This window comes from Labrus bergylta, chromosome 12 (genome assembly GCF_963930695.1).
Source record: "Labrus bergylta chromosome 12, fLabBer1.1, whole genome shotgun sequence".
Lineage (NCBI taxonomy): Eukaryota > Metazoa > Chordata > Actinopteri > Labriformes > Labridae > Labrus > Labrus bergylta.
The window spans coordinates 22,920,360-22,940,047 of record NC_089206.1 but is presented as its reverse complement, the minus strand read 5'-3'; the positions used below and the strand labels follow the sequence as shown (position 1 = coordinate 22,940,047).

The window sequence follows — 19,688 nt, the reverse complement described above, 5'->3', positions numbered from 1 at the left end:
AAAGATAATTGTGCAACAATAATATTAATTGGTGCATGATTTAGACCAGAGCAAACAAACTACAGGTGTGAAAACGCACTCAGACAATAAACCATCAACTAATTATTAACATCATTATTATTAATTGTCAACCACTTCCAGTGCATCCAGGGTTTTGTAAACAATCGAGGTTTGAGCTTCAACTGATGAACAATCATTGAGAGGATAACATTTCTAAATCATTCTATGCAATGTTTTCTGCAAAATCAGAATCCTTTGAAAAAGTTTAGACAAGACTGATGTATATCTGCGATAGACCAGATCATGTTTGACAGACATCAGTTCAGCTTGTCTTGTTTCTGTTTCTAAGGTTTCAGATGAATGTAGTTTCATTTTGCTTCCACCAGCTTTTTAACCAACATGACAACTGTCCGTCGTAGCCCATGAAAGAATCTCAACGCATGAAGATCTGAAAATATAGCTTCAGACATCTTCTTGTAAAGGAGCTCTTGTCTTTGTGAGGATACTCTTTAGAGAAAGTGCCGACGCCTTCAATCTGTGTGAAATGACACTTCTTTGTGACTTGCTTCATAATATTTCAAAATGTTCCTCTCCCCCTTTTTTCACAAGAAAAAAAGGAAAAAAAACCCCATCCTGGATATCTGACAGGACTGCATTTAGACAGAAACCGAGCCAATCAAGTAGAATAAAAAAAATAAAGTGCCATTGAACGTGTTAAGAGTTTTCCAGTGCTCTGTGACGGAAACGTTCAAAAAGCTTATGGAGCCAAGCAAAAACAAATCAACACACGCAGCCTGTGAGAAGTAAAAAAAAAGTTGGCTGCTGCTGCCTTCCAGGAACTCCAAAAAGTGTAACATTAGCTGATTGAAAGCGAGCCAAACAACTAGAATTTGGGACGCAGGCTTTTTTTTTTTTTTTAAATGGGAAACTGTCACGTTTCTAACACTGGTAACAGCAAACAGATATATGTTTGTAAAAATGGATTATGGCTTATGGCCTCTTATTCTGTGCCAAACACGTCCTGGCAAATAACGCTAATGCTTGTTTTCAGGGTGGTGCTTTCACTTCACACCAACGTTTGTCAAAGGCAGAGCTGCTCTAAATGCAGGTTTCTTTTTTTAAGTCAATCTTTACAACCAGTTCATCCTGCAGGGTTGCAGGCAGATTTCTGGTTTTGTTATCTTTTCTTTTCACCAGACCATTCTTGAGTTGCTCTTCTCCATATCTTTGGGTTTATAGGTTTCATTTCCACATTGAAGGTCACCTTTGATTTGATCTGACCTTTATGACTAAGAATGACTTTATTAGCCACTTCTTGTAGAGTTCACTGTGTCTCACTCTGCATCCAGAGAAGCGCTGCTAATTAGTTCACTCAGCTTATTATTAGAACAGTTTTATTTATACAGCTTTTTATGCTCATATTTAGAGATAGGACAGTGGATAGAGTCAGAAATCAGTGAGCAAAAATACACAAGATTGTGGATTGCATTAACCCAGCAGGGTGATAAAGTCGATTAATCAGTGGGGCTCTAATATTTATGTCTTCATTCAGTAATAGCTGTAGAAAGAAGTACAGAGTGAGCATATTAACCCCTTAACTTCAGGAGCATTTTGTGATTGTTGAAACGTTTTTAGTTGAGCAGAAAGAGGTCACCGCTAAAGCTGAACTTTTTTCCAGGAAGTAGCAGCGTTTCAGGGCTTTAAAGTGTGCAAGCCGATCTAATAAACTTCAGAAAAGTAAAATATTATGACTGATAGGAAGCCAAATGATCTGTCATGATGGACTCTGTTCTTAATAACCTTGTGAACTCCTCAGGAGATCTTCTCCCAGCATCCTCTGGGGGTCTTGTCTCCCAGGTTTTAAGGGAATGTTTTTAGGATTGGATTGCTGCGCAGAGCTCATCCACAGAGGCAGGATCCCTTCAGCCTCTGTCTCTGTCCGTCTCTGTCTGTGCTCTCACGCCCTCCCTGACCCCCAGGCCCTCGGGTGTCCCCCTTCACATGACTGAAGGAAAAACTGTTTAACAGCAGCATCAGGAAGGACTGTAGCTGTAACACAGTCCGACTGAGTATTTATTCAGCAGCAGCAGGTCTCCGGCTGCGGATGGATGATATGAGTAACTCCGATACTTCCAACATGGAGCACTATTTTCATTTTCCAGCATGAGCCTAGCATGAGCTGCATCAACCGGTCACCATGAGGAGGGCCTGGGGTGTGTGTGTGCTCCCCCACTGACCTCTTTGGCACTCCTTTCAAACAGCTAGAGTTACTTTTGTAAACAGTTGAAGAAAACTGCTCTTATGGAGCTGGGTGGTCATTTCAGGTCTTTTCTAGAGGTCATTCTAAGGTCATTACCATCTTCATCTTTGACCTACATTAGGTGACCAACATATATTTATCTAATATTCTTTATAAATTACCATAAGGGGTGTCCCTGATTAATGGTTTACATTGTCAAATGGTCGACTGATCGTTGAATCCCTTTTTTTATGCTCTCATACATCCACATTCTCATTAGCAACCCAAGAGATAAAACCATGTCATTAAACTGTTTTTCCATTCTAGGAATTGATCCGTCCTATTCTAACTCATTAAGTCAGCAATACGGTGCCCTTATAAGGATATTACATGTGCCTATTATTATTATAGGCACATGCACTGTGTGGACTTGCCCACCACAGCAGCCACAAGCTACGCATCCGTAAGACCACTAGTCAAAGATTTACTTTACTCTCCAGATTTAGGTTTTCCAACTAAAATGGTCCTGCTGCATTGGCAAGGGTTCCCATTATCCAAATCCAGGGAAAGTTTTAATCCAAATGCATCACGGTATGTATGGTCTGGGTGGGCTGTGGAACCGAAGTGCCCTCTGAGATGAATAAAGTTTTCTAAGTCTATGGCACAGCCATAGAGATCTACAGATTCCTTCCCATTTGATACCGCTGTACCAGTTTCCTTCTGTATTTTCTGTAATGGCCGTGAATTAATTAATTCATAAATGTGCCGACCACAATCTGACCTTTCGATTGTCATTGAAAATAAGTACCTGCCCTTGTTCTGATGCATCTAATTATTATCAATGCCATGGTGTTTCTTTTAGCCAATGAAATTCTGAAGGCGTGGATCATGCATCTTCAATCAATAACTCTGATTTCTTCATGCACACACTGCAGGAGAGGAGACATTATTTTGCATTGCATTGAAAGTTTTGATAAGTTGATATTTATACCAAGTTAGGATATGAGTCCTGATTTATTTGGAGAAAAAGGACAAATCTATGTAATGTTTGACATTGAACACCCCTAGATAGCTGGCATGGACTGATCCTGAAACAACTAGTTAGTTTCTGAAGGAAATAAACAGATCCGGACCCTGACCAGTGTCGGGTTTTCCAAAGTTTCCACAAACCAATGCTAACAGTGTGAAGACTAAACCTCATGATGTAAGTGAGAGAACATCTGCCGTATCAAGTCGTATGATTTCCACACGCAAAGAAAAGCAGCAAGTTCCGATACATCAGCACTATCAAGCAGGACAGCTTACATATGCAGCCGATTATTTATGAACCCCCCATGGGCGTATGCCTGCCAAAGTCTACACCTCAGCGCTGCACCCTGCTGAAATATGACTTTAAAGTTTACAAGAGCAAATCATGAATATCTATAGTTGTTACATAGAGCTGCTGAGAGCTGGCCCTCTAGTCCTTATGACTGATATGTATACAGTCAGAGAGCGGGGGGCTGGGGGAGGGGGGGGGGCTTAGGTTAAGAAGTTATGTTAACACGAGCAACTAAAGCATTAGACTGTTCAGAAATCAGATGTGTGTGTTATTGGAAGTGATGTGATTCACAGACGTCTCTACAAAGTCCATGTGCTGCAAGTTTCTGCATTAAAAAAACATGAATTTTTGTCCTTCAATCACAATGTGTTTATTATTGTAAACTGGACTCACTGGTCTCCTCCCAGTTGTTTTTTGGCCAGGGCATATCAGGTTAATTCTCGCCTGTCTCTGTCATCCACTACTCTCCTTTCAAACTAAATTAAATAAAAGTGGAAGTCCTTACTTCTTTAGTTATCACAATTTATCATTTCAGTCATGTCGATAAAATCAAACTTATCGGCAGATGTTAAATTGTTAAGAATAAATCCAAAGATCAAGGCACTCTCTTTTCAAACCTGGATACCGCCTTTACTGTCACTGTTTTCCTGAAGACAATATGGGGCGGCTGTGGCTCAGTGGTAGTGTCAGTTGTCTCTCAACCTGATGTTTGATCCCCAGCTCCTGCGGTCACGTGTCGAAGTGTTCTTGTACAAGACACTGAACCCCAAATTGTTCCGGCTATGCCAGCAACCTGTGAATGTGAGTGTATATGAATGAGACACTTTACATAGAAGCCTCTGCCATCAGTGTGTGAATGGTGATGTAAAAAAGCGTGTTGAGTATCATGAGACTAGAAAAGCGCAAGTTCAAGTCCATTTAGCTTTTACAAATTTGACTCCCTGATGATGTCATAGTTTGTCCTTTTCCAAATTCTGTTCAAACTTACTCATGTCAGCTATGATATTGCTCCTCACTCATTTTTATTCTTCATCGAGTTTAAAAACACAGACTTGTAATGTTTCTTGCAGTTGTCATAGTGGAGAGGGGGATAATTGTAGATAATTAACTTGAACAATTCATTTTCCTGAACTGCTCATGAACCACATCTCAATATGTCTCTTATTTGTTCGGCTGCCCTACATGTCATTATCTTGCAATAACACAGTTGTGATACTTTATTACTCCTTGTGGGTAAATTATCTTTCACTCGCCCACAGGGAGGTCAGAGGTCAGGTTCAGCTGCAGAGCAGCAGCTGCTGAGGAGTCAGCTCTAAACAGCTTGTTTGTTTGCCACCATGGAGTTAGCTCATCTGGTTCAAGAAGGAAACATCGTCTGCACACCTTCATCAGCTTTGTTTTTATCCAAACAAAAAACATGTAATACTCTGAGATGTACACATGCACAGTGGTCCACCCCTCCCCCCCCTGTGAGGTCGCAGGCCTGCAGCAGAGCTGGAATGCTGTCAGCTCTCAGACGTGATAATCAGAACCAGACGCAGCCGCCCGGCATACCGTCCAATCAAAATCAGTCCAACTCAACATCCCCCTCTTCCTCTGTGACTGTAACCTCATGTCAAAAATGTAGATCTACTTTTGATTAGAAGTAGAATCGGAGAACAGTTTCTTCAGTGTTTTTCTATCAAGCCCCCCTGGGTGAAGACAAATTAGACTCCAGTCCCTCATTTGATAAGATTTTGTCCCGTAAGGAAAGAGGCCTGTTGTTGATTTAGTGTCAAGTGACTTAAGTGAATTGTTCATCCGTCAGAAATCTGATAATGGTGCTCAGATTGACACATGAACAGACATGACAGCTCGTATTTTGTAACTGGAAACATTTCAATTGAATTACATTATAGTAATATCTGATTTTACCCCATTCCGTGCAGAGCACCTAGATCCCCCCTCGGGGACTCCTTAGGCTTTTAGGGACAAATTTACAACCACAGCATCAGAATATATTATCTGAATATATTGGGACAGGAAGTGAGGGTAGGTCAGACATTTCCTCTGTGGACGCTGGTCATATAATTACTGATGGATTTATTTTGAAACTCTCCTTTTAAAAGATGATTTTTATTGGTTTGGGCCACTCAGTGAGCTTTACTGGTTCAGGTTAAAGTCTGAACATTTTATTCTGTGTGCAAACTGTCGCTGCTGAATAAAAATAAACTTAATTTGTAAAATACTAGTAGAAGTTTCTGAAATGGAATAATTGGGACTAATATCTCGGCTAGTGGAGTTATCTGCTGGCTGAAAAGAGCAAAAAAAGAGATGAAAAAATGCTGCTGTCACCTTTGAGTTTGTTAAAGAACATGACTAAAAGGTCACATATTATCCTCCTTTTGACAAGTATAAATAAGTCTCAGAGCTCCCCAAACCATGTCTGTGAAGTTTTTTGTTCTAAATCCACTCTGATCCTGCATTTGATCATGCCTATAAACCCCTCTATTTCCTTTAAATATGTAAATGAGCTGTGTCTGAACACAGCTCACTGGAAGGGCTTGGGTGGTCTCGGGCTTTCTCGCTCCATGTCCTATTGTTTACGGTGAGAAGGCAGACTCAGAGGGCAGAACAAACACCTAGCTGTGGGAGTGTCACCCACCTGGGGGAGGGGCTACTGCCCTTTGTGATGTCATGAAGGGAAAATCTCCAAACGGCCTGTTTGAGCACACATTTTCTGAAAAGTGGAGCAGGCAGAAGACGGAGAGGATGGATTTTTCTCATCATTGGGGGGGTTTGTAGACAGACTAGGGACACATATTAGTGTTAGAAAAACATGGTGAAATGTAGTTTGCATAATATGTGATGTTTAAGTTTGTCCAAATCCTGTGCACTGCATTTTGTATTTTGCATGCCAGACCAGGGAAATACAATTTAGGGTAGCTCATACAATTAGAAAATTTCAGAAACGTCACTTTGTCATCCCCTTTAAGTATCACTACATTTGATTTATTATAAAACTACAGGCAACAGACAACTCTACTGACAGGCTTTGTAATTCCAAAGGTGGTTTGTTGTGGCTGCAACAGAAATCTGATGAGCACCTTTACTGATAATCCTGCTGCCTGGTCTGCTACTGCTGTGAAAAGTTTAACTTTCATATCACTGTGAAAAAGACCAGGGAGACATTTTGGAAATATCAGAGCTCCTGCTAATAAAGCTGATTTATTCATACGTGTTTGAAATCTAATCAAAGAGTTAAACCGGCATCATTTCAGGTTGAGAGCTTCTCTGTGTAATTGAGAAAATCACTGATATTTGGTTCTGTGCTGCTGCTGCTGCTGCAGCATGATCATTGTGAAATCACAGCTTTAGGTGTGGGAAGATTGCAGTTTGACTGGAACAAGCTCTGTTTTTAAAGGTCTATTTTTGGTCTTTTTGTGCCTTTTATTTTAGAGATAGGAGAGTGTGGTATGACATGGAGGAAAGGAACCATAGGTCGGATAAGAACCTGGGTCACCCGCTTGGTGGACTATAGCGCACTAACCACTAGGCTACTGGCCCCAGGACAAGCTTATTCAACGAGGGGATTGTTTCTTTTTAAAATGTATGCTTTTTTGTACCATGATCTCACAAAGCCTCTGACACCGCCTGATGGTCACACGGTGCTTAAACACTCAGCTGACAAGCAGGATCTGATTAATTGATAACCAAAACACAAGTTTGATTGCAATGTGAATATTTCCAGCCTGTCGTCAAACAAAACAAGCAATCTGGAGACGCCACCTTGGGTTCAATTGAACAAAAAGTGCTGTATGAGCAAGCTGATTCATCAGCGTGACCCCGGTGTAGAAAAGAAGGTTGTGTTTAACAGAAGAGAGGAGGAGGAGGAGGAGAGCGAGGGGTTAAACGCTCTGGATTTACGCAAGCTCTTCCTCCATCCGATCTGAACTGCTGTGTGCACTTTAATAAGCACTTTCATTTATATTAAAGATGCAAATGTAGCCTTTTCAGGGAGATTGATATGCATGTCGGGAACGTGTGTGTGTGTGTGTGTGTGTGTGTGTGTGTGTGTGTGTGTGTGTGTGTGTGTGTGTGTGTGTGTGTGTGTGTGTGTGTGTGTGTGTGTGTGTGTGTGTGTGTGTGTGTGTGTGTGTGTGTGTGTGTGTGTGTGTGTGTGTGTGTGTGTGTGTGTGTGTGTGTGTGTGTGTGTGTGTGTCACTCTATCAGGTTCCTCTGTTCATTAGCCCAGTGTAATTGTGTTAGCAGTGTTGCTGGCAGGGCGGCAAGAAAATATCTGTGTGTAAAGGTCGCATCAGAGGAGAGATGACATACGGATAGATGACACACACAGCATCCACAGACAACCCTGCACACACACATCAAACATCTGCGCACACACACACACACTGTCTCACTCTTAGATGCACATGAAGGCATCTTTGGCTGTGTTTGAGTGTGTTTGGATGTTTCCTCTTGCCCTAAGGTATGCATATGTCTTAATGTGTGCATGTGTGTGTGAGTGGCTGATTTAAGTGGCAGTGCCTAATCAAGTGTGTTATTCCTCCTCTGTAAGCTTGGCATCTGCAACGTAGGCAGCCGAAAGAGCGGCTACATTATCTCCTGTGTGTTGTGGTTAGGTTTGTGTGTGTGTGTGTGTGTGTTGTGTTCCCTGGTTTCTATATGTGTGTATGGGTGCCTTTTTGTTGGTATTTAAAAAAAAATATACAACATTCAAGTAGGAGTCCTGCTAGTGCCAAGGAAATGTTGCAGTTAAGAGATAAAGGCTTTGAAGAGAGAGGATTAGAAGCATAAATAGCAACATAAACGACAGTTAGAACGAGAACATAAATACACAAACCTACTCGTAAATAACCTCCCTGGGTTTTGCAGATTGTGGGTGTGAGAGCGCTCTTACGTGATCAAGAGTTGCGGCTTGTTATTCTCCATCTGAAACCAAATAACATAACAGTCTCTATCATCAACAACTATTTGACACACGATATCAGTTAGGTTTGTACTATTTCCTATCCCGCCTACATGTGTGGGTGAAGAACAGTGTCTGGTTATTGTGCATCTGTGCTGTATTAATACAGGGTCCTTGTTACAACAGCTCTTACAAGTACTTAAATGATGACAATATTATGATTCTCTACTTGAAGGGGGAATCATCCTCTGAAAGGCAGCTGTCTTGATTTTGTCTTAGCCCGGCTTACACACCTATGTTAGGCTGAAATTGGCTTCACCCGGGTTTGGAGGGCTTCAACCGGGGTTGGGCTGAGAGTGGGTTTTGTTTGGCACATAATCAAATGCCAATTTCAATTTCGATTCTGGCTTCTCAAGATCATAAAAAAAAGATAATGGAGATTAAAGGAAAGCTGTGCCACATGTCATGTTGCGCTCATTTTGTTTGTTGTTGTTGTTGTTGTTGTGATGTTTTCCACTCGAGTACCTCACCACTACTCATGAATTGGTCAGGGTCCTGAGCTGACCCACCTTTTGCAAAAGAACGCCAACAAAGACATCACATGCAGCAGGATGTCAAACACAAATCAGTTGGGATTTGACCCTTAAAGTTTTGCTTGTACAGACTTCCATTTTTGTTTTTGTTGAGTGTTTGGGACTCCCACTCCTGCCTGTCCCACCAGCACAGAACTGTGACAGTATCACTCAAGGGTGATGTCAAAGTTGAATGCATTCTGACCTGGCTATTCAGACTGAGGTCGCATTGCAAAAGATCCAATCCTCGGATTTAAGGCCACATGAATATGACTGAATGTGCTGAAAAAAACCCATATCTGAGTTACATACAGTATGAGCAAAAAAAAAATCAGATTTGGGTCACCCTTGCCTGCTAGGCTGGTTGTTCTTGCCGACATGTGGTCATACATATTAATTAGACCATGTAAATAGAAAACATTAGTAACGTATGTGTCCTTAGTGGGTTGCGTTCTACCCTATATGAGCCCTTTATACAGTAAAGCCCATCATCAACCCATCTGGGCTGATCCGTGCTTCAATGGAAACTGAGGCCAAAAGTGATTAGGTCCCAGTTGGGTTTTTCTATATTTGGCCCTGTGTTGGTCTACTGGGGGGGCTGGTTGATTGCCAGACTTGGGAATAGTTTTTTTTCAAATAAAATATACGTATGTTGAACGACCAGTTGCAAATATTTTGGTTGCATTTCCATCTATGGTTACATATTCGGCTTATTGTTGTTTTGCCTCTAGTCGGTGTGGTCTCGATGATGAATGGTGCGTCAGCCTCAGTCTCTATCACCAGGGTTAAGATTAAAATAACCACATTTATTAAAACTTCATCATCCATACAAAATGAACAATGTTTCAAAGCTACGTAGCTTAGCTCAGATTGTGTGATGTCCTTTCTACAAAGCCACTAAATTAACAGTCAACTATCTATCCATCATTACAATGTGGTATCATTGTGATAATTGATCATGGAGACGTTGGGATAGTCATTACTTTTTGTGTTTTTATATTTGGTTCATGAGATTTGGTAGAAAATGTCTCATGTTGTTCTGGTAGATTGTAAACTGTCATTGGGTGTTTTTTGGGATGGCTCCATTACTGAAAATATTGATGTTTCAAAACTATACATCCATCAATCCATCCATTATCTACACTGCTTTTCCGGTTTGGGGTCGCAGGGGGCCTGGAGCTGATCCCAGCTGTCATTGGGTGAGAGGCGTGGTTACACCCTGAACTGTGCGCAAGTCAATCACAGGGCTGACATATGAGGGACAACCAGCCACTCTCACATGTGAGAGTCACCTTAACCTAACGAGCATGTCTTTGGACTGTGGGAGGAGGCATGCATGGGGAGAACATGCAAACTCCACACAGAGAGGGAATTCGAACCAGGAACGTCTTCACTGTGAGGCACAAAACTACAAAAATGTATCGAACTTTATGCTTGAAAATAAAGGGAACATCCCTTTACATGCATCCTGCACCTTTGTAGAAAATACTTAAACCATCAGGACTTTTTTTTCTCTATGCAAGCTTCCTCTCTGGCTTCATAGGAAATGAGCAACAGGTTCATGTTCAAAGTCTGCCAACCAATTTTTTTTACCAAGCAGCTTGATTTTTAAAACCATGAAGCACCCTCAAACATCGGTTGGTGACCTGCCTGAGTGGCTGATGGAGTAGGCAATTACCAAAATTTTCCAGCATTTGGCTCAACGCTGCAAATTTTTTTCACTCTTGTTGCACATCACAGCCAAAAGGCTTCCATCAAATTATCTGCAGCAGGAGTTTTTTAACCCTCATGCTTTCTCTCTAACTGATTTTAACACAACAATGGGGCTTTTACACTTGCAGAAAACAAAAAGAAAACAAAACAAAAAAAAACTTGCAGGAAGCAGCTGTATGAACATCTGATTTATTTTTATTTTTTTTACTCTGACTTGCCTCAGGAGACCCCACACCACCACTCCCTTCTGAAAGGGATAGTCTCCTGCAGTGAGGTGCATTATGGGAAAGGCCAGGTCAGGAGAAATTATCTAGATATTTTCAGGAGTGCGTGTGAAAACAGGCTAACCAGTTGATATCAACCCAGTATATAGTCTGTGTTACAGCTCTGTGAGTTTCTTTTAACACAGCGTGAGAAAAAAGTCTCTGAACCAAGATAAAGTGTGATGCTCCTCTCGCCTCCAGATATGAGACTACATTGTGCACTTAGTTTCCCATCCGTCTCCTCACAGACCTATCAGCATCAGGACCTCCCTCTCTCCCTCCTTTGTCCCTGTGTCACTCTTTCTATTCTACTGCATGTACACACAAAAGCACAGATTTCATTGCAGCGATTTTTCCCTCTCCCTCGCTTGGAATAATTCGACTGTGCAGTTTCTCTTTTTGTTTTCTCTTTCTTTCCATCTCTCCATCCTTCATTGCTTTCCTCCTCTCATTTTCTTAAACTGCAAAATTGCCGTTCTGCGGTTGGGAGCCAGCTTCGATTATCTACGCCAAATTCCCTGATAAAGAACTGTGTTTCTGGGCCTATTCAAGCACTTAAAGCCTCTCTAAATGGCTTTAGCTGCAGGGTCTCCTCTTTGGAGACTTTATACACACACACATATACACACACACATTCACATAAACACTCCAGTGCAGCGAGTTCAACACCCATCATGGGAATGATCCAACTACAGAGTCATTTCTCTTTTTTAAGGTTTGTCAGCACATACAAATCTTTCTATCTCTCTCTCTCTCTTACTTCCTCTCTCTTTACCACACACACACACACACACACACACACACACACACACACACACACACACACAGACTGTACCATTCCTACCCGTTCACATCAGCATCTGTTGACAGGCTGTCGGACAGTCAGTGTGTGTGTCCATGTGTTGACAGAAGAGTTTGTGCGTTAGTGACAGGAAATGTTTGTGTATTTGAATAAAGGAAACTGTCCTCCTGGGGAAAAAGAAAGCATGTATCATTTGTTCAAACAGATCGGATGTTTAAATTAAATTAAGTGTTTATGGGGATATGTTTGTGACTGATGGAGAGTGTTTGACTTTGAAGCAGGAAATGACCTCATCCTGCCTGCTTCTGGGTTTTATGCTAAGCGAAGAACATCAAGTGAACTGTAACACCGGTATTGCAGCAGATTATTAACTAGTGGGAGAAATGTACTTACCAAAGAAATGTTTTTGAATCCCAGAGGCTGGATCAGGATCAGAAGTCTCATAAGAGTTATTGTCCGGACACTTTTTAATAATACTGAGAAACTTGTGTTACTTTGTTGTTTAATGTAAGGACAGTTTAATCATTCACATCTGCAGAAATGGTAAAACAAGCTTTCACTTCCTCAGATAGACATTTTAATCTTTTCTATATGGAGGTGGTTGATTGCCCCCCCCCCCCCTCCCCCTTCACCCTATACTTAGCAGCATACTGACCTGTAGTCCTATAGGGTGGCAGTAATCAGACATGTGCTTCCTCTGATACACCAGCACAACATCAGCTTCTTATCCGTACCTGCCACAGAGGAGCTACATCTGGAGAGTGTAATGCACGTATGGTATTATGCTAGCCCCCCCTGTGATTCAGTCCTAACCAACCTGCAGAAACACTGGACAGCTCTACCTCCATGATGTGGGAATTCATGCTGATGGTTGTGCTCGTTTCTTGTTTTTATGTTTGTTTGAGTAGCTACTCTGCCTTTACCCTCCAAGCTTTTATTCAGCTGAGATAAATACTAGAAATGTGTTGGCAAACACTCACACAAACACATCAGGTACAAGTTGATGGATCCAGAGATTTGACGCAACAAAGCACTGTTAGCACACTTGCAATTTCTGTGGATGAAAGTTGCTATTGACATTTCTGCTGATAAAGCATCCAAACAAAACCATTGAATTTTCAACAACTCTTATCAAATCTGAGTAATGTTGTGTTGTGGTGGAGTAGCCTGTTGTGTTTTTTTAGAGAGCCAGTTGCATTGACAGAGTTAATGATACAGCACAACAACCATTTCCATGCATATGTTGTGTAGGAAGCAGCACTGTTACTTTTTGGCCTTTTCAAATTCTCAATTTCTCCAAATGACTGGAATGAAAGCCGTTTCCTGGCTACATGCACGCTATGCTTTGGCCCAGTCGCCATTTGATTAAATTAATCTTAAAATAAAACAAAGAAGAAAGTCCTCTTGGCTGTGTTGACATTCAGAAATCCATTTAAAGGTTCCAGTACCACTTGGCCTTGCTGTACTTTTATTATAAAACCAAAAAAGAGGGCTAAAATAAAAGGAACAGCTGGCCTTTAAAGAAAGAATGTGAGACTTTTTGATCCAGTAGATGTCGCCCTTGAGCTCCAGCATGAAACCGAAACAAACTTCTGTTTGGACACCTTCACCATACTTAAGCCTCCGCTCTTCCCCACCGACACACCTCCAACCCCCCTATCCACTCGTGCTCACATGAAGGAGTTAAGCTCAAGAGATGGACTAAATCGCCCTTTGCTCGAGCTCCAATCACCTGTGTCCGGCATTCTTTTGTTAGCATGCTAATGTTAGCGCTCTTTAGTTAGCTCGTAGCTTCACATGGCATGTCAATTTACACGGACAGACCTTGATCTAAAGACACTTATGTGACATTCAAATGGGCATTGAGTTTCTCTAGTCTCTTGACTAAAACAGCTTTTATGCACAAGGGGAGGAGCCAGCCGTCCCGTCCATGTAAACACGGCTCTAACAACAACACAGCCAGCAGGACTCGAGCTTCTCACTCATTGTAGACAGTCATGACTCAGAGATAATTACAGAGGATAGACTTGATTTCTGCTTTATTGATGTGTTAAATGTGGGACATTCGTCCTTTAAAAACCTAACTGGTATATTGCACAATACGTTTAATAAGGACAAAGTTTCTATAGCTAAACCTGGTTCATTGCACAAAAGTAGTTTTTTGTGCAGCAGCTAATTTGTAACAGCAGACAGGATGAGTTCTCGATCAATAGTGTCACTGGTTGTTAAGCAGATATCCAAGCTCATGTGATTTGTCCATTACAGGGTGCAAAAACAAGCTTACCACAGTTGTCAGGATTTAACTTTATCTGAAAAATCCTTAAATCCCTCCACTCTGGAGAGCTGGGAGACAGAGTAAGCGTATTGTAGAGGAGACTCAGTCAGATTAGGAATGATTAAGGCTCAACCACTCAACCCTGTTCAGTGTAGATTTACAGCACTCTGTCTCAATGAGTGATGGCTGAGCTGCACCTGTCAGCCTGTCTAAGTGAGTCTTTGTATCTGCGGCTGCACATGCGCCAGTGTGTACAGTATCTGTGTCTGTGTCTGTGTTTATGAAGGTGTTTCCATGTATATGAATGTGCATCCGGGTGGGTTTTCTGTATGTGTGTGGGGGGGGGTCGTTTGCATGAATGCATTTGGACGCACGTGTTCCTACAGTATGCAAGCATCTGTTTCCCTGCATGTGCTCGTGTGTTTGAATATTTTTGCTGAATGGAGCCGAGTCATTGTACCGTCTGCGCCTTCCTGCTAATCCCTTTAGTGGTTAAACACACAACAACACACTGGGATGCACATTGTTGTTTTTTTTCCCCCTTCCTAAAAACAAAGAATTATTTTACGCTGAATGATTGCCATATAAATTAACTGTGTGTGTGTGTGTGTGTGTGTGTGTGTGTGTGTGTGTGTGTGTAGGGAATGAGGTTAAAGCTGCATGCTTTTGCTTGCTTGTGCATTCAGCTGTCTGGGTATTCAGTCCTGGAATGCAAACTGTAAATGAAGTCACTGTGTCTGAGCTGTATGCTGCAGCAGCCCACTTTCACAAACCACATTCTCTTTACTTCTTCAGCCTGACACAAAGCACTTACTTCATGTCATTCCCTTAACATGCGAGTAGAAGGCCCAATTAGTTGAGTTGAAATGGCACTCGTTATCTAATTAGTTTTTGCTTAAAAAGCTTAAACATGACAAGCGGCAACAGCATGTGTGTGTTGAGTCGAGCTAACCTGGCGTGGAATATAAACAGAACATGAAAGCCTTTTATTACATCTCAAAATCTTGTTTTGTTTCCTAAAGTGTGACAGCATCTTAGAACAAAGCAGATTACACCTGATAATCCCCCTGAATGTGAGGAACATGACACTTCTTAGATAAAAGTTTAGTCCTAATTGGGAGTATTTTGGGTCACCTTTCTGACACATGTATAAATAAAATACAAGGCCTTGTTCCAGGTCTTTTTAAAAACAGACAGTGCGTGTGTATCCTTTCACCTTAATCAAGCTGCTTCCTCCTTTCCTTCCTTCCTTCCTGACTGTATTTTCTTATCGGTCTGGCTCTTAAAGCCAGGAGACGATGCTGTGAGTCGACTACAGTCTGCAGTGTTAGCACTTGTCAATATGACGCCTTTCGAGAAAATAGATTCCAAATAGAAATCTCCTCACGTTCAAGTGCATGTCCGCCTCCTGGCCTTCGTTCTCATCAACTCCTTCTCCTCCTCCGTCCTCGTCTGACCTCAACTGTAACTTTGACTCCCGGACCATCTGTTGCAGGAGGCCTGCAGTTTTAAAACAAATTGATCACATTAGATTCTGTACACATGCAATGAGACATCTGTTGCAGCGAAGAAAATCATGTAATTGTCAGACTTTTGCAAAAAGTGATATTAAATACAGTCTCACTAGTCCCATCCCCGTCTCTTCAGATTTCCTGAAGCTTCAGGTTCACACATGTTTAGCTTTATATTTAAATGGGACAAAACACAAAGGTTCAGGTTGCATTTTTCTACATTTCTGTGAGTACTTATTTACGGCAATTCTTGAGTCTCTTGGGGCCCTTTGCAAAATTCCCAGGGGCCCCTCCAAGGGTGACTCTGACTCTCGGCAACTCACACTTTAGTCAGTCTCGACAAGCATAGCTGGATACACACTAGGCTGCTCTGCTAGCGATAGGTAAAACAATGTTTGATGTCCAAGAACAAACACATAACATCATACAAGTGGAAGTTTTCTCTCCTTCATAGTTAATGTTAGATTTGCAGCATTCAGTAATTTACTATTATTTTAAATTGTCATTATCTGCTCCAGTTACCACTGCTTAGCTTTCTTTGTTCTCTTCCTCTTTCTTGTTTTCTCTCCCCCAGTGTGTGGGAGTGAGCATGAGAGGATAATTCCTCTTCATTTCCCTTTGTTGACTTTCATTGACAAACTTCGTTTTTCACAGGAATAACTCATGCGACTCTTTGCAGCTCAACAAGAGTCAGTGCTGTCGGATTGGGGGCCCCCTTAGGGAGGTGTCATCTCCAACTTTGCACACTTTGAGCCACTGCTGTGGTTTAAGATTTGTCTGCCCTTCGGGGCCCCCTACTGTACTTGGCTGAGGCCCCAAGCAGTTGCCTGCTGATGTGTTCCTGTTGACAAGCCTCTGCTTTGAATATGGCGTCTTTGACTGTGTTGCTTTTGGATCATGCTATTGGCTGCCGGTAGACAACAATTTGTTAAACACTCCTGTGGACAATACTTGTTGAATTTACATCCCAATCATCCCAAATTAAGTGAGTGTTTGTGTTTTTTTTTGTGACTTTGGGATACTAGAATCAAAATCTATAACCTCTTCGATTCTTCAATTTGCCCTACTATCATAAGATTTTGTGGTTTTATTTTTGAATGTTGAGAAACAGTAATGTTTATGTGACAACGGAGAACATGTTGCCCCTTTTTAATGCACAGAAATCTCCCTCCGGCTCTGTCTTGATGTTGTCAGTGATTATATTTCCAAAGAGCCTTAGGTGTGTGAGTCAACAGAAAGAAAGCAACAGAAGATCTTCTCTGGGATTTTTGTGGCTCCTCACCCCAGTTCTCAAAGTTCAATCAGTTTAATCAACTCATATCTTCATTTTTGACCTTTTAAAAGCAGAGCCAATCAGATGACAGCTGTACACTGAGTGATGTAATTGTAAAACTAACCTCTGGTTTCATCAACTCAAAATGATTCTTGTGTCCTTTGTGTGTCATTTGTCTTTCGGGGGATGATTACCAATTTCTACCTTTGTGTTGAACTCAATGTCATAATCCACAAACTGTTTTCTCTTGAGTTTGTTGTCTTCTGATCAGATTTCCAATTTAGATCTTAACAAGCCGTTGTCAAATTTATTATCAAACTCGACAAATGTGCAATATATTCTTTGTCATAAAGTTTAGAGCAAAGAAAAGCTTATAATCCTCACTTTTTAAAATCCTGGTCTCACACTAAATGATCGATCAGATTGAGGTAAAACTTCTGCACTGAGCTCTGTGACACCTTGGGGTTAACATGTGTCGAGCCTTCAGGGCTGCCTTCACATGATCAGCAGTCTGAGAGGCCCTCACTGTTGGCTTGGATGCAGACTCAGTCCTGAGAACATAACTCAAGGCTGCAGAAAAGCCAATAAACATTTCATTTTTAAATCAGACTCTCTCTCTTTCGGAGACTCTCACATGATTTCTTTATGTTCGAGGACCTTGGTAAGCTGTAGACTGGCTGAAAACATTTTGAAAATTCAGCAGCAAAGTTTGAAAAACTAATTCAACTTTCAGCACAGGGAGGCAAAACAACTTGAACTTCTGTCATGAGATGTACAACCAGAGCGTTGTTACAAAGGATGTGCCGCTAATGCTGCTATAGATACAGTGTCACGGGTTGACTTCTGACTTCATTATACATTTCAAAGGTTCATCTGACTCAATCAGCTGGGTCATACAAGCTGCTATCAGGGTGATTCTCCAACATTTTCTGTCTTCATTGCACTTCTTCCAGAGCAAAACAATGTTTAAAATAGATCAATGTAAATGTTTAAATGTTGCCTTTGGTCTGCACAGTTATATATGCTTTGTGTACATGCAGTTTATGCACAGGCGGTTGTGTTTGGACGTGTGTCTGCGTGTGTTTTTGTAGTTAATAAGATTGAACAGATGCAGGATGCACACACACACACACACACACACACGCAGACAAACACACAGTCTAGCATGGATCGACTGAGGCCAGCAGGCAGCGATGTGAGCTCCATGCTAAAGAAGTGGTGTGTATAAATTTGCCTAAGTGTTTGGCCAAGGTCTGGGGCTGTGTGTGCAATCGATGTGCCAACAGCAATAAATCAGAGGGATGGACCTGAACGCCTCGACAGCTTCATCTGATGTGGCAGGTGGGCTTCAGGATGGCCCTGACACACCAACATTCTCACACACACACACACACACACACACACACACACACACTCACAGAAGTGAAGGCCCAGCTAGTTCAAGGTTCTCTTGGATCAGATGAGATGCTGATCAGTTGGAATAAATTGAATGATGCGATACATCAAGTGATAACATTTTGTCACATTTTAATGAGAAAGACTCTTTAGAAGCTTGGATTTGAGTATAGATCGAATTATGTTGGGCTGCACAAATGCTATGGTGTCCCTGAGCGCGAATGAAAACATCCTCTATTATAATATAGAATATATACTTATATTTGTGACTTTAACCACTTGGAGGAATGTCCGTACATGAGGCACGATTTAACCGCTAGTCCATCTGTGGCATGTGCTTTTTCTCCTTATTCTCTGATCCATGAACTATTTCGACAAACAAATATGTAGAGGGCTCTAACTGAGAAAATGTCTTTATCTTTCTAAACGTGCAGCAACACCGGGCTAGGAAAAGGGGCTGGGCCTTAAATTGGGATGGGCTTTTATTTTGAAGTTTTACGGTATTTATTTTTGTATTATTATCATGACAATTTAAAAAAAAAAAGAAAAAAAGTCCAACCATAAACTTGTGGTCACTGGGGGACAGCACTGTGCCCCTCCTGCCTACTTGATCAGTTACATGGCACCACCTGTAGATGGAGTGTGAAAAGGTTGTGATCATTCGGCTTTATTTGTGAGACCATTATGACTAATTTCCAAATACCACAGATTCACCATGTTGAAATATTTTATCTTTTTTTCCTTTCCGTCGTTGTCGATACCCTGAGTCACTTTCCCCACACACACGTCTTTCTTTGTTTTGTGATCTAATTCAATCATTAAAGCAAACTCATCTCTCATCTTTCATCTTTTTAGTTTCAGTTTCGTCAAACAGCTCCTCGCATTATCGGCTCTCAGCGCCACTGGCTACTGAAGCTCCAGTACGGCCACAGAGTCAGTGTGGGCTGCTTTGTTTCAGATTATTTTTAGAATTTGTAAAACACATCAGAGAAGATGAGATGAAACGTGCTGCAAAAATAACCGTCTTTACAGGCTTTTAGTATCAAGAGTGTAATTTACTCATGTCTACTGAAGCTTCTGTTCATTGTTGTGTAAGTGCATGGGTGGTGCATGAGTGTGTGTTTGTGTGTGTGCGTGGGAAGGTCTGTTTTATGTCAATTATGCCAAAGAATGATCGTGTAATAGTGTATGAAAATACTTTTGACCACATACTGTACTTTTGTGTAGTACAGTCACATTTGTGTGTGTGTGTGCGCGTGTGCCTAACAGAAGCAGCATTGTCCTGATGGGACAGGCTATAGCATCGTCATCCGGGGCCACTGTAATCATGGCTCGGCTGGAGATGAAAGACACTATTGACGAGAGGTGAAGTGTCTGAGACAGAGAGAGGGAGCGAGAGAGAGAGGGAGAGAGAG

General features: G+C 41.6%; 1 protein-coding gene across 2 annotated transcripts in view; it reads left to right on the top strand.

The window, feature by feature from the left end:
• plxna1a (plexin A1a) overlaps positions 1–19,688 on the top strand; it is a 259,997-nt gene that overhangs the window by 16,044 nt on the left and 224,265 nt on the right. The gene's annotated exons all lie outside the window — the stretch shown is intronic.